Source organism: Choristoneura fumiferana, chromosome 13 (assembly GCF_025370935.1).
Source record: "Choristoneura fumiferana chromosome 13, NRCan_CFum_1, whole genome shotgun sequence".
Classification (NCBI taxonomy): Eukaryota; Metazoa; Arthropoda; class Insecta; order Lepidoptera; family Tortricidae; genus Choristoneura; species Choristoneura fumiferana.
Genome location: NC_133484.1, coordinates 14,676,973 through 14,688,656, shown reverse-complemented (window position 1 = coordinate 14,688,656; position 11,684 = coordinate 14,676,973). Strand labels below are relative to the sequence as shown.

Sequence of the window (11,684 nt, the reverse complement as noted above, 5' to 3'; positions counted from 1 at the left end):
CAGGCCAACTCGGTCGAAAACTCTACTGAGGTCAGCGAGCATAGCACCGAGGTCCTCCATGGTCTCAGCCATGATTACAATGTCGTCGGCGAATCGAAGATGAGTGAAGTACTCGCCATTAATGTTGATGCCTCGTCCTTTCCAGTCCAAAACCTTAAAAGCATCCTCCAATGCAGCGGTGAACAGTTTCGGAGAGATCACATCTCCTTGTCTGACTCCCCGCTGCAGAGGGATAGGCTTCGTGGTCTGATCCTGTAATCGGACGAACATAGTGGCGTTTTCGTACAGACACTTCAACACTTCGATATACCGATAGTCAACTTGGCACCGCTGGAGAGCCTGCAGCACAGCCCAAGTCGCGATCGAATCGAAGGCTTTCTCGTAGTCCACAAATGCAAGGCAAAGGGGAGGTTATACTCTTCAGTCTTCTGTATAACCTGCCGCAGCGCATGTATGTGGTCTACGGTACTATAGCCTTTTTGGAAGGCGGCTTCCGAAAGAAAATGTTACAAATTACATATTTTTTAAGGGGACGTGCAAAATTATGGCTTTTGCGCGTTATTTTAAATAATTAAAGTGGTTCTTTGAGTTAATTCACTATTTTTTTTAATTTTTCTACAGGAACTTACGTCCAAATATGTAGCAAATAAAATATAAAATGTCCTATAAGACCAAAAATCGGTTACTACATTATTTATTTATTTACGGTTTATGGGTGTAAGGGGCTATGACACCTGTATGTCACGGGCGTAAGGGACAGCTATTTTTCTTATTAAGCTTTTTACGAAAATGTCTATAGTTTCACGTTGAAAAGCAAGAAAATTCAAGATTTTACGTAATTATAACGTCCTGCTAAGTTAAACCTTAACAATGCTGTGAGGGTTTGAAAATTACCAAAAACTTCTTTTCGCTCTCCTGAAAAGTAGCATTTTGTCCCTTACGTCAATTGAGACTTCCACCATCGATATTGTCTAACGATTGCATTCGCCATCTCTTTCCACCCTTATCCTATAGTATAGAACCTATACCGTCAGACAGAAGAAGTGGTGAGAACGATTATGGTTCCGAGCGTGTTAGAAAAGAAGGCTTCTGATTTTGAAGTGATTTGAGTGGTGCAACCTAATTTTTTACACTCCCTTTTCGTAATGTGTGGTACGGTTCCGCTTCTTCTTAGAAAAAAGGACGGAAGCATTTTATTTGTCGCCTTAAGACAGATAGTTAACGCTGCTTTTAGTAAGCGGTTTATTGTTTTTCCTTTTCTCCTTACCTCCACTACTTCCTATATGTGTGTTTTATCAATAAAATAATAAACAGAGTCAACAGGGTCACAAAAATCCCCAAACAGCATAAAAAAACTGTAAGCAATGCCGTAAGCAGGATGTAAACAAAACATTGCTTGTTTATGACTGCAACAATTTCATTTCGATATTGCGATCCGGATTGCGTGTTAAATATTTATTAACGCTGTTTCCAACCAGATATCCATAACAGCATTATATTTTATTTGAAGGTAAAAATTTAATGGCATCCCTAAATTCGAAACAAAACGTTCTCCATAACCCAGGGAACATTAAGCACATCCCTGCCAGTTATAAAACCGAAGCATAGTCGTTAAAAGATTTTTTAAAGCTGGATTTTATTTGAGACAGATCGTATTTTAATAAAGAGACATAAATGAACTGCGGGGAATGAACGGGAAAAATAATAAAAATGATATGTGTTGCTCAATTCACTTAGAAAGTCAAGCGGATAAATATGCAAGAATTAATGATGTAAAAGGTGTTATAGTAAGATAGACTCTGTGACTATCTGTAGTTCTAACAGTTAGGTTGTTCTACAGTGTAAGTAGTTTGTGTCTAACATCTGGTAGCATGGTGTACGATTGTATTGCTCTGAAGATGAGCTCTGGTTGAGTTCGAAACGCGTCAGTGAAGTGTGGTGGTGGTGATAGATGGGTTTGTGTGATCTGTGTGTGTTCTTACAGTGTGGAGGTTGAGGAACTGCATGAACACGCATATTTTGCATAAACTTAGCTATCATAAGGTCGCGGGTGAGCAAAGAAATTATTTTAGTTCATTTATCTGTAGTTCGTTACTTACCTTTAAATCGGTGTGCATTAGGTATTTTTATTTATATATTATTTTAACAATAATAAATCGAAATAAAATTACTATACAAACTCATTTTTACAAGCTTTTATATACTTATAGTTTCACCTGTTTCGTCGTTTGTAGTCAAATCTTGCAAGTTCAATTCGACCAACTTCCAGTAGTTGGATTATCTTGAAATTTGGCATACTTATGTAAATTGCATGACAATACAATAATCTGTTAGTGACATCCTGTAAGTCCGGTCAGAACCGTCTCCGCCGGACGGAACTCTTCAAAGGTTAATGGCATCGACTTAAAATTTGGTATGCAAATGTAGTATGGGTAACAGCGCAAGTGGATATTAAACGATGTTGTACCGGATAACTCACGTCTTAAATCGAGTTTAGCTAGACATGTTTCGGGCTAATTCATTGCCCTTTTTCCAGGAGCAACGCGACTCGGCGGCTGCTGCAACACGCGCACTGGACACAAGAGGCACAAGATGGCTGCGGCCGTATTCCAAACAGCCGCGTTTACAAAATGTTGCAAGTTTTGTTTAAAAAATTAAAATATCTTAGTGTTCATTGTTATTGAATAATACACCGCGGCAATTGCCGATAATGTTGTGTAACGTCACTACTCTGTTCCGTTTCACACATTGCGTCATTTAGAAAAATAAATATTTTTCTATCGTATTCGATGGAGACTATTTAATGGACACTGATATTGCTAATTTATTGTATCAGGCGTTACTTTGCGGAGGTCCATATCAATGAACTAAAAGAATTTCCTTGCTCACCCGCGACCTTACGATAGCTAAGCTTATGCAAAATATGCGTGTTCATGCAGTTCCTCCACCTCCACACTGCAAGAACACACACAAATCACACAAACCCATCTATCACCACCACCACACTACACTGACGCGTTTCGAACTCAACCAGAGCTCATCTTCAGAGTGACACAACCGTACACCATGCTACCAGTTGTTAGACTCTAAAAACTTTTTGTTGGTTATAGGTTAGTTAGTATTTAACTTTGTTAGCAGCAACGTTTAAGACGTTATCCGTTACAATATCATTTAATATGAGTCTCACAGTAGTTTCACGTTCAAAATGCATGTACAGTCAAAAAAATTACAGTGAACGAAAAAGCTTGTACCTATTAAAAATGAAAGTTTGACCCAAAACTTTTCACTAATCTAGCTTTAAATTAATCAAACAACCCTCCCCAAAAGCTAACATGTCGTCGAGCGACGTCACAGACATATACCCTAAAATGCAGGCTGCATTACCCATTATTAAAGGTATTTTAAGTGTACCTAATATTTATTTGTTTGTGCAACTTTATTTAAGGTTGCATACTTTATTAAAAGAAAATTGTAACATTTCGGAAATATTTTGCTGTCATATAATTCACTATGTTTTTTTAAATTTCACCTCGTGTTTTTGTTCTTTAATTTGTCCTTATTATAATTAATTCATTATTGACATATTTTTAAGGCTAAAGGTCAACACAGTATTTTTTATTAGGTTGGTATAATGCTTCTTGCTTAATTAAAAACTAAAAAAAAAACTAAGAAAAAAGTAAAATTGAGCGGGATATTCGTTCATTTATGCTCGTTTTGTTTGTTATTTATCTTTGTATTTTTTAGTTTATATTTGAGAAAAACACCGTTCAAGCTTCGAGCAATAAGTGCTATACCAAATCCCTCTAACAATGCTCTATATACCTACTTAATATAACAGACGTTTTGTAATTTTGCGGTTATATGTGTATCCGAACGTTTGTTTGTTTCTTTTTAGGCCTAAGGAATTTGAAAATCGAACTTAGTATCGATTTGATCCTATCTCTCGCTTTTTTCATATTGAAGTGAAAGTGACAGATCAAAGTCAAGTTCAAATATTTGGCATTCAGTGAGTGGACCCAGCACTGTCCTGAGCATTTAAAAAAATAAATGCGATTTTGCTCACTGATTTTTCATAGCAAAACCTGCTTGTTTGAGCTGCTGAGGTGAAAAAAACATTTCTCTAACTTTTATTTACTCGTAGTTCTGAGCAATGAAACAGCTGAATATCAAAAGTGAGCTTGTCTGATTGCCTTTATATAAGTTAAAGAAATAAAACAGAAGCCAAGTACCACAGATACCCGGCTCCTCCGGCGTGCGCACAAAAAAAGAAACATCCATTTGAGCTTCAGTTTTTACCGACATGATAAAAAAGAGCACGTCGCTACGGCCATTTACGTCACCCCTGAATTCTGTCGTAGACGGACGGCTAGCAATAAAACTCAATGTTATCTGGTTAATTTTTTCTTCCCTCTAAATCCACCAAGATCTTGGGGTAAACGATTATGATTACAGCTTTGTGAAAATTGCTTAGCAAAATCGCTCGATATCTGATCGGAGACGGGATTGCTTTCGCTAACACCTGTTTGGCTAACAAGGGGATTATGCTTCGGCGGTTTCCTCAGAAGTCAGAATTATTGATTGGGAAAAAAATACGTAACTTTGCTGTCCTTTTTTTTACTTACGTAATTCTGTTTACGTTTTCTGTAAATAATATTTTCATTATTAAAGCCAGTGTCGAAAGGTTTATTTTCAGGGCCGATCATTGTTATTAACATACATGTACAAAATTAAAACATTGCGATAAGTAAATTGTACAATAAGTGCATAAAACGCGTTATTTTATACGAAACGTTTATGTCTACCCGAGCCGCGGGCGAGGGTTGATAGTTAAGTCAAAGGTAAAAGGGGTTTTATGAGCTTTTCACTTTGATTGCTAGGAATTAACTAAAATCACAAGCAAAAGTGCAAAATGAACGTTTTTTTTTAATACATTGCTTTTCTATTATAACTCATAATATACTAGATAAAAAACAAGATGTCGCCTTTCAGCAGTTCATTTACAGACTGACACTAGACGTTGCAAAGGATGATGTCCGTGACAACATCCGAACCTCTTCTCATATTTATTATTATTATAGGTACAATTTATCCATTATATTTCGAGCCTTAATATTTGTGCCAAAATCTGATGGCGGCTGTACTATTTCAAGATTTGTTTACAGGTCTATTAGTTTTCCACTTGAAAAATATCAAAAGCAGTTTTAGTTAATTATTTTTCCTAACGATATTTCATAGAAAGCCACGGTACCGTCATCATACTCCAGTTCTTATTAATTTTCCGCTCAAATGGACCTCATAAACTTTTCAGGATTAAAATAAACAAATCATATTGAAAGAACCCAATTTTATTTTATTAAACTCCCAAGAGCTGCCTCTTCTGTGAAGTTGACTTTACGATTGCCGAGTGCGTAATATTTGTACGTAAAAGGGTCTCCTTTCGGAGCCTCTGGTAATCATCGAGTGGTTAATCAAGAGGGAAACGTGTTCCGTACAATTTGTAGACCAATTTGACCCTTATAACGATCAACAGGGCTCTTAATAACATTGTCATTTTAAAAACGTGTTCCACCGTAGTGTTTCAACGCAGCTGTTGTGGTTCGTTCCTGAATTATTTTAGCTCGTTTATAATCAACATTTTACCGACAGTGTTTAAAATGAGTTGAGTAACCTTTTATGGACAGCAAAAAAACTAAGTAAAAGGAAGTTTTTTTAAATATTTAATTTTTATCTCGTGTGCAAGCACAACTAAAATGAGTGTGGCGATGATTTTCCGAAAATCGAATTTTACTGCAAGCGATTTTTCCATTACCTTATACTTATCCTTCAGCACAGGTAAAGTAGGACTTAATACGACGGTTTGGCGGCAAAACATGTACATCAATGTAACTTTGTTTATAATTTTATCATGACATTAGAAATGAGGATCTGCCGAGTACTACCCAAATTTAGGCGTCCCTCCCAGGGGGTATAGGTAGGGCCCAACGTTTAAAAAATGCAATTTTTACAAACTAGGCGAGTGAGGTGTCATTTTCTATTTAATTTTTTGCGCTAAATTTTGGTAGGACTCAGCAGATCCTCATTTCTAGTGCCAAGATAAAGTTATAAACAAAGTTTTATTGTTGTTCATGTTTTGCCGAGGAAATATTCTATTTTTCCTGTGCTACTAAGTGCTACTTAGCTTTTACATAGGTACTTACAAAAATTGGTATTTTGCCTTTTCGCAAAATATTCTGCCTAAATGTTTTATTTGCCAAACTGTTTTATTTCCCAACTCTCTATTCTCTCCGAAACCATTTTTTTTATAAAACACAGTGGGTTAGGTTAGGATTGATTTATGAAAGTTCCGTAAAAAATATAGTTTCAGAGAAAATCATGACTTGGATAATGGAACACTTTGGCAAATGAAACTCTTGGGAACAATATTTTGACGAAGAGTCAGAGAAGCACAAAATTATCATCACCATAATTAGTTCCTGTGTAAAACTTAAAAAATACTATTTCATCGAAACGCGAAGCGGAGTTCTATTGACTTTGTCTCAAACGTTTACTTTTTATTGTTATTGTAAAATGTACCTACATTATGATTGTTAAACATTATTCAATACCAGTTCGTTTAGTATGCAATTACATAATATGGCAACCGTTTATTATGTTATAAAGTTATTATTATGTTCTCTGTGAAATTTATTGTGATGCATTTCATTTGTATGCAAAAAGAAAATTATCAAAATCGTTACACATCCAAAATAATAATCTAAATCTGGGGATTTGGTTTTCAAGCCTCTTTGCCACATCCCTAGCATTTGAGCACTTCAAACATGCGTCAGAAACGGCAGGCAATTTCCTCGGTCGGCCATTTTTAAAAACCAATTTTGCCGACGAGCCACTGTTTTCAATTTAGGTTATAGCTGTAGCAATTTTAAATCACTTACTGTGGCATCGATCCAGTTCAAGTTTATAGTCACAAATGAAGATACATACCGATGCTAATTTTTTTATCTGTATTATCAATAATAACGTACCGTAACCACCTTCCACGGTGAGTAGAGTGGACCCCGTATGAACTACACTTAACTAGCAACGATCGGAAACTCCGTAACCGAAAACTTTTTCCCTAAAAAAAGTCTTTACTTCATAGAAGTTCAAAATTTTTTATGTACCTAATGTGAGTATAATGTACATACAGCACGCACAAAAGCCTGAGACAAATATACCTACATTGAGGACCAAGAACAGGTTTTGGTTATTATCGTCTCTACTTGGGATCAAGTCTAATTTTTTATACTACTACGGAGGCGAAGCCTCGGGTATGAGGTTCTACCATAAACCCACAATAAAACCTGGTGATACATAGAAAACACGTTGGTATTTAAATTGTTTGTGCAATCGTAGTCTGGGTAAACAATATCGAGATTGTTAGGTTTTAACCATGTTGGTGTACTCGTATGTCAATAGATACAGCAAACGAAGCAGAAAATTATAAAATGAATAGTAACATTGCAAGTGAATAAAACACCGTTCACATTAACACTTTAATTGACATCATTCAATCAATAAACTTAGAAAACTGTATAATAATCACCAAGTAAGTGGTGCATAGGCTGATGTAACTAAGCGGTAGCGACATGTTGAGGTTGATGACTCCCCACAATGCGTACGCAAACTCACTGTCTCTTGTTAGCTGAAAGAAAGCCTTCAGTTTGCGGCATTCTGTTCTATCTGTAAAAAATGCTTTTGTAGTTCTAAAAAACAGATATGTAAAAAATAAGAAAGAAGGCAAGCTCGGTGCGAACATTCGCTGTGGAAAACTAAATCCATCGTGTCCCAGTTTTACACAACGAGCTAGGTATATTAACTTTGTTGACCATGTAATATTCCGGTTTTATTTTATAAGGCACCCAGTTTACAAGATGTCATTAAATTGTTTCAGAATTTTCAGTAGGTATTTGGGTTACTTTGACGCTTTGACGGAATACTCCTTAAGATTATTTTTCAGGATTTTTTAATTATGGTTGAAAAATATTTCCAACACAAACAATTCAAACAATCAACAATTCAAAGTGTATCGCGTCAAAGGCGAATCAAAAACTCCTGTTTAGATACATTATTAGAAATAGCTATTTTTTACATATCATGAAACGCCGCCATATCGGTTCTGGCAATTCGCCGGCCGCTGCTCGCTTCACTCGCTAGGCTCGTGCGTCGTGGTCATACATAATTCATACTAACCACTCCTCGCTTCGCTCGTCGTACCTAAATTTTTCTTTTTTTCGGTATATCACGATGTGCTCGGTATAGAGCTAGGAATATCGACGAATGCGTTGCTCTAATCGATCTGCCGTATTGTTTCTCAGGCACATCGTGATATGCCTGGCCAACTTTTAGGCATATCATGAAATATCGCCATTTCATGATATGCCTAGGAATTTCGTGATCTGGCGGATTTTACAATCGGCGGCCGACATAATAATACGTTACCAAGACGTCAAAAATAACTTTATGCCACTAACCATAAGGTATACATATATTTGCCGCTACGCCTGTGTAGATATTTAAATATGACCTTGACTGTACGGCTGTAAAGAATTTTATTGTAAAAACTACTCGCTTTTTTTTATAATTTATAGGTAAGTGCTTCGCAAAAATAAATAACAATTCCGGTCATTGTTCGCTTAATGACCGGGATTGTAATTTAATTTATTTTTGCGGCTGCATGTTTAATTGGAAAATGTAAATTATATTTACAATCGTATTCCAACCGTTTAAGGCCTGATATTTTGTTTATTATTTCAACAAGTCATTGAAGCAAATTACTTAAAAAATAGGTCATTGCATTCAAAAAGTGATAGATTTTTTCGGAACTTTATTTAAAAAAATTATACCTATTCGTAAATAAAATAAATCAATAAGGGATGATTGATGAAAAAAAAGTGACCGAGCTACCATTTGGTACAAAAAGATATTTGTCGTACTTACGTCTTCATTAATAATGCTAAAATAAATATAATCGAATGAACCATGACAGTGCTATCCATTATCGGTTCCATATTTTTCTATTTCGTACCTAAACACCATTGCGTGTTATGGATAATTGTGTAATTTGATAACAATTAGAGAATTTGTCTGTACCAGCTAACATGAGCTAGACTACCAGCTACCAGAAATTGACATGATCTTCTATTGGGTGTGTAGATGAAAAACAGGGTCGACATTGCAAAGCGAACTCAAAACGATCGAGTCAAAGACACATCAATTCTTTTTTAATGTTTTTTATTCTCGACTATGGAACAACCCGTAATCGTCCGGACTGTCGTAATTTGGTGGTAAAGAAAACTCTTTCATTTTTTAAAATTAATTCATGCTTCTTAAAAATCTGATATTTTTTTCTGTTAATTGGAAGGGTTATTCCTATCGATAAAAAAAGTTTCAAGCGTTTATAAAATTTTCATCCATTCCCCGTTGCTCCATAGCTTACATAGCTTTCTTTCTGTTTACAAACATCATTCAAGTTTATACATTTTCAGTTCAGCGAGTAACGCAAAGCTGGTAAATACATACGATACGGAAACAATTTAATAGACGAACGATTATTAATTAACAATATGTAAAGAAATAGTATTAACATTTCTTTTTTTAAATTTTGTCGCGACTCACTCTATCGGTAAAGCAGCGCGGTACTGTGGCTGAAGCAGTTTGTATAGTCGGTAAAGCAGACTGTCCCGTCGATAAAACAGTGCTGTCAATACGAAGAGTTTGAGAGGTTATAAAAAGAATGATATGGCGAAAACGTAAATGCCGTAGTTAATTTATTTAGATTATTGTTAAAAGATTTAAGAAGTAATTGACACTGTGAATAATAAACGTTAAATGTCGTTTCTTTGTTTACAGGTAGGTTTTCTTACTTTCAGAGCCCAAAAGGTGTTGTTTTGTTATAGAATATAAGTAACTCATTTAAATAAATCTTTGTTTACAGAGCAACACATCGTTTAATTCACTGTCAATAGAAAATCAACATTATAAAACGACATTTTGTTTATTGGTGTGAATCAGAAATGGAGAAACTACGTTTCGAATTTACGGTGTTACCGGGAAGTGATGGCAAATCTAATATACTGGCCATAACCTCGATAACAACGAGCGAGGAGAAGGTTTATGCTATACCAGAAACACTACAAGCAGCTAGTCATCACAAGATATATTGAAAACACCGGCCTACAGTAAAGTTAAAAACAGTTTAGCAAAAAGATATCAAACACGAAGGGTTTGGATTACACTAACAGAAGAACTGAAAAAAATCTACATGGATGAAGATGGTAATTTGCAATTTGGGATCAGTTTTTAGAAGAAATGAACCCAGAACAACCTACTGCTGCGAGTGCAAAAGGAATGGATTCCTTGGAAAGGTTGTTTGAAAAATTATTGGAAAACACACAGGAACCAAAACAACAAAACTTGAAATTTATTGCAGATAAGTTTGTAATTGAAAAGTTTACAAGCAAGAACCCAACGCAAAACAATGGATTGATATTTTTGAAAAAGAGTGCATCCGCTTTAATGTCACAACAGACGAGGAAAAAATTGAATTACTCCGACTGTTTATGGACAAAAGTTGTGTAGATTGGTACAGTTCCATGATTATCAAATTGACTATTAACTCGGAGTGGTCAATATGGAAGAGCAAATTTTGTGAGTCATTCGCAATAAAGGATGGAGCCCGGTAACGTATGCACTGTTGTTCAAATATAAAGATGGTTTATTACTGGATTATGCCATACGGAAAGAAAAACTGCTGTTGGATATGAGAAGATCGATTGATACAGGTACTTTGATAGATCTTATTGCGGCTGGTTTGCCAGAATTCATTCTGAATAGAATTGATCGAGAAACACTTAGAGATGCAGTGGATTTGTTTAACGAGCTAAGCAAGTATGAACATATGGTAAATAAGAAAAATTTACTAGTAAAAGGAGATTTGGAGATGGAAATTTACCAAGGACGAATGATAAAAATGAAGAAAAAAGTCCATGTAAATTTGTGAGAAATTGAATAAAGCTGGTCGTTATCACCCGGAAGCTATATGCTGGTTTAGAACAAAAGAAGGGGACAATACAAAGAGAAATTTCATTAAACACGTGAACAACTCTGTGATCGAAACGGAGTTGAATGAATCGGACCAAAAAAACGAGCAGTCACACCATTAATAAAAGTCAAACTACTGGTAAATGATATATTAGATATAAATGGAGTTTATGATTCAGGCTCAAATGTTTCCCTAATTAATTCTAAATTATTGAAAATAAAAGGAAAAGGAAACAATTTGAATGAAGCAGACTTAGTTACGATTAATGGTGTTAAGAAGACAAGTGGTTTGACTAATTTGAAAATAAAGATCTTAGACTTGGAGGAAAATGTGGATGTATATATTATAGAGGAACAAAACTTCAAATATGATTTTTAATAGGACTTGACTTAATACAAACATTCAGGTTGATACAAAATGAAGACTTGAGAATAACCCAGAAACTACACTTGAAATGTGAAAATACCAACAAAATGGAAAGCATTGCTACCGAAGATAAGATGGAGTATAAAATAAAAATCGCAGATGAGCACAATATTAAAACTTCTGATAAATCCATAATTAATTTCAATGAACACGTTAAAGAAGATGACTTTGTAATGAA

The 11,684-nt window shown here is 35.3% G+C and overlaps 1 pseudogene; it reads left to right on the top strand.

The window, feature by feature from the left end:
• The first annotated feature begins 10,051 nt into the window (after positions 1-10,051).
• Positions 10,052-11,429, top strand: LOC141434401 (uncharacterized; annotated as a pseudogene).
• The last annotated feature ends 255 nt before the right edge of the window (positions 11,430-11,684 follow it).